Source organism: Thalassophryne amazonica, chromosome 16 (assembly GCF_902500255.1).
Source record: "Thalassophryne amazonica chromosome 16, fThaAma1.1, whole genome shotgun sequence".
Lineage (NCBI taxonomy): Eukaryota > Metazoa > Chordata > Actinopteri > Batrachoidiformes > Batrachoididae > Thalassophryne > Thalassophryne amazonica.
The window spans coordinates 45,726,667-45,731,653 of record NC_047118.1 but is presented as its reverse complement, the minus strand read 5'-3'; positions in this window follow the sequence as shown (position 1 = coordinate 45,731,653).

Sequence of the window (4,987 nt, the reverse complement as noted above, 5' to 3'; positions counted from 1 at the left end):
TTAGCTTTAGTCAATTCTATCTCTTTCAATTATTTTTAGTTGTTTCAAACACTTCCTCACGTGCTTGCCTTCCAGATTTTTTTTCCTAATATCTAACTCTCCACGTTCCTTTTTTTCTTTTCCTGCACTAATTTATACCTAGTCACCCTTTCTTTGAAATAATATCTGCTTTATCTTTATCTTACTATATATCTATATCTCTATCTATATCTTATACTCATCTCTATTTCTGCTAAATCACTGCACTCGTGCAGCCTTTTTTCTTTTTCTTTTTCTTCAGCTGTTACACACCCAATTCAGCCTTCCTGCACACTCATTAATCTTATGTGTCAGCCGGCTTGCATCTCATTTAATTAAGCGCTTCCCAGCGCGCTTGTGACTCCCTTCTCTCTGGCCGCTTCGCCTGAGCGATTACACAGCGGCTCCCAATCACAAAAATATTAAAAGCAACTCTACACGTCTCTGTTATTTGATCTGATACGAAACTATTAAAAATCCAACAACCCCGAATCTCTTCTTTTTTTTTTCCCACAAAAAAAAAACATTAAAACAAATTCCTACACGTCTCTGTATTGACCCCTGTCACAGAAACTATTAAACCAAATCTTTATGTCTTTGTTACTCCGTTACTTCATGGCCTCAGGCAGTTTTCTTATGCCACCTAAGACCTCAATGCTTTATATCTAATTTATCTCTGCCACCCTTTACTCCGTGGCTTCAAACAACTTATTTAGTCACTTATAACACCAATGCATTACGTCTGAGTATCTCTTCTTGTTGCTGCCAGCAGCTGTTATATTATTTTAACAAGCTCCTCTCCGAGTGTACAGTATTTCATTTAGACAGCACTCCGCTGGTGCCAGCATCTGATATATTAGTTTTTTCTCTTAACAAGGTCCCGCGTTCCCCGCATCAGCTGTGCTGCTCTGCACGTTATCATTAATCACAGTATTTCTATTGCGCCCCTGCCAGTGCTATTATCGCGCTTCTGTGCACGTTTCTTCTCACTTATGTATTTCGCCTGCGCTCCGCAAGCATGTATTTTGTGCCTTCTTGCACTTTAGTCTTTTCTTCATTAATTCTCTTGTACCTTTGCACTGTCTCTAATTTTTTTTTTCTTTTCTCTTTTCTTATAAAATAGATGTCCTTTATTGAGCTCTTTTTACTTACTGTCAGCTGTGCTCCTCTGCACTTTATTTATTTTCCTTATCACATATGGTATTTCTATCGCGCCCCACAGGCGCTATCATGCTTCTCTGCACTTATTCTTTTTCTTTATTGAGCTTCCCGTGAGCTCAGCGTGTGCTTCCCGCACTATTTTCTTTAATCTCTTTTTTCTCAGTAAACACTTCTCTTTTTTCTCTGTTATTCTGCTTCAGTCTCATTTTTCTATATATAAACTTATGTTACCTTGTACCTATTCTTCAGTATGCTACCCCAAATTAACCCCCACAGCGCATGCTATCAGCCAGCATTTCAGTGATAGATCTAACATCAATTGTTTCCAAGCATTCAGTTAGTCACACACGCTTCTTCCCGCTCCAGAGTCCCCACGCAAACACTCTCTCCCCCGGGATCACTCATCACTCATTCAGTCTCTGAGCATTTGTCCACAAGGCCTGAGGATTTTGTCAATTTTAGCTTTTATCAATTTACTACTACAGGTTTTTTTTTAGGTAAGTGGCAGCTTACAATTTACAAAGCTTTCACCTTGGACTTGGGCAGGATCCAGAATCACTCCTCCAGAATGTGCAGAGTTTTATAAAAAGGTTTCTGCTTACCTTTTGATGTGATCACTTTTATTTATGTTCTGGAAGGTTGATCCAGCCCGACCCACGTCACTTGTGACGCCTCTGAACCCTCCTGGCTGGCTCGCCAATTTATGCCATGGTCCTGCCCTCTGTTGGTCTCAGGATTCCTTCTCGGATAACGCAAAAATGACTGCAGGTTGTTTTCAAGAGAGAAGTCACAACATTAAAAATAAACTCAGCCTTGGACAGGACAAATACACAAAGGTTACGTTTATTCAAGAGTTAGGCAAAATGAAACCCTTGTACAAATTGAGTCTTTCGCGCGAGAGACTGAAAATGGTCTAACCGCACTGTCTTTTTATAAGAAACCTGCAGGCATCGTTCCATCGTGATATTAATCATTTCAATCCCCAACAAGATTGTCTATTGGTAATACTAGTTATCTTTATATGACAGCTGCCATCATTATTTTTGACAAACATCACTTTTTACGAGCGGCACCTGGCCTTAGGGCTCATTACTGCTTGGGCATCAGCCAGCTCTGCTACCAGGTTGGAAAATAATTGGCAGTTCTGAGAGATTAATGTGGCCCTGTCAGTAGAGATACCTGTCAGTCTGACAGATTACTGGGGCACTCATTAGCAGGACACCTGTTTAGTTCAACCACCAGACACACAGTTCAGTTTGAGGACACTCGATGAGTTCAAATATCGGACACACAGTTCAATTTGAGGACGCCTGAGAGTTCAGTCGGCGAGCACTCAGTTCAGACGGGGGCAAAATCCTGCCTCTACACTTGTAGTCCATTATTTTCTTGTCCAAAACGTGGTGCTAAATTTGTTGTCTACACTTCTACAGGGATACAGTTGCTATTTATTTTAATTTATTGAGATCTTATTGTTCTCTGTTCAACTTGTTCTTATTTTATTGGTATCCCAGTGTAAATTGTGTATATATAAACTATACACTTATTGTTACTTACATTAACTGATGAGATTATAATGTCTTTGCAATCTTTACATGTTTAATCGAGCTCCTCAGTGTTGTCAAGTTTTAGCCTCACATGGACCAGAATAGAAATAAGGGTTTTTTTATTGTGTCATCTGTGTATCATTGATATACGAGGTCTGTTAGAAAAGTATCCGACCTTTTCATTTTTTGCAAAAACCATATGGATTTGAATCACGTGTGATTGCATCAGCCAAGCTTGAACCTTCGTGCGCATGAGTGAGTTTTTTCACACCTGTCGGTTGCGTCATTTGCCTGTGAGCAGGCTTTGTGTGAGCAGTGGTCCACCCCTCTCGTCGGATTTTTATTGTGAATAAATGTCTGAACGATTTGGAGCTTTGCTGCATCACATTTTTCCAGAAACTGTGAGAGACCTCCAGGTGGACACCATTCGGAAAATTCAGATGGCTTTCAGTGTCAGGACATGGTCTTTATTTCAAGCAAAGGTTCGGTAGACATTTGGTCAGTCAGCGTGGCAGAGGTACAAACAGGATCAGGCTGAGGCGCAGTCAAAAACAAGCAGGGGTCAGAAGCACAAGCAAACACCGACATCTGGGATGAGGCAAAAGGCATGGTCGAGGTAACAGAGCAAAGTTCAGTACACGGCAAGACAAAAACAGGACTGTGATGGGCGCTGGAAAGTGTACAAAGACAACAATCTGGCAAGGAAGTGAAGAACTGTGGGGTTTAAATACATGTGGACTAATTAGTGACAGGTGGTGTAAACAAGGTGCACGTGAGAGGAAGGATCCAGAAAGGGGGCGTGGCTCAAGAACAAAGACACAATGTTGTGCAAGACAGTGAGGGAAGAGAGCACAAGGTGGAGAGAAGAAAAGACAAATATATGTGAACAGGAGTCAAGAGTGTGACTAAAGGGAGTGAGCACAGTGACGTGATGTAATAGACAAAGACAATGGAACAGGTGCAAGAGCGTGAGTAAATGGAAACACAAAGCAGACATAAACAAGGTGGGAGACAAAGACATGGGGCAGGTGTAGTGAAGTAACATAAATAACTGGGCATGAGGCAAGGAGCAAAGACTTGATGGCAGGTGCAGAGTGGAAACAAATCGTACAAGCAGAACGGAGCTAAAATGGGAATCAGGGACAGAATATAACACAATAGCAGACCAGACATGAACATGAGAATTGAAAGAAGACAAAGATAAAACTAAACTGGACTGACTAAGAAACCAAAGTGGCTAAACAAATTACAAAATAAAACAGAGACTGAGATCAACAAAACCTGACACTAAAGCACAACAGATAATATAACAAATGAGAAGAACAAAATAAACAAGTGGTAAACAATGAAAACACAAACTGGCTAAAACAAAGATGGAACAGGACAATGGCTCAAGTATAAAATTAGCAAAGAAACAAAGTGACAAAGCAAAATAGAACATAGCAGAAATACATGATGAAAATAAACCACTAATAAATCAAAGCGGGAACAGAAGATGCCGCAAAGAAAGGGGCAAAAAAGGGATCAAAGCCTGGAACAGGGCCGGTCATGACAGAGCTCCCCCCAAGGCAGCCAACCCCCGGAGGCTGCCACAACAACCCCCCCACCACGCCACACACCCCAAACAATGGGCGGGATGGCGGGGGACCCAGGATGGGGGAAACCCAGAGACAGGGGGCACTCCACCAGGCCCAAAAGGCTGGAGACCCCGAGGAAGACCGAGAACATGACCAAAAACAAACGATGGGACCCGGGGCATGAAAGTGTCAGGGGACCGACCCAAGACAGGGTCCGGGGGACGACCATGAGGCTTATCAACAGAACTGACTGAATTAGGGAGCCGACCAGTGGGGTTACTGATCCCCAAGGCGGAGGCAGAGAGGCATGCAGGAGAAGGCTTAAGGCCGAAACACCTGGAACCTCATAAGGAGAAAACTGTACAAATACAGGTGGTGCCCACGAAACAGAGAAGCCATTGAGACAGGTACAGTGATAGAACCCCAGAAATAACATCAACCCAACGAGCAGGAAAACCATCATTAATGTCCAGAATACTAATCCAGGCATCAATTGATCCAACTACGTATGGGCCCCGGAGACTTAATGTACTCAGTGGAAGCTTAATTAGCATTACCAGAGCATTATAGAGGACAACTGAAGAGAGGTGAAAAGCAGCGCTTAGATGCTTAACCCAACCATGCAACAAATATAACACCCAATCCACCCTAAATGCCCAATGCGCCGGAAATGTGTGACTTAGATCC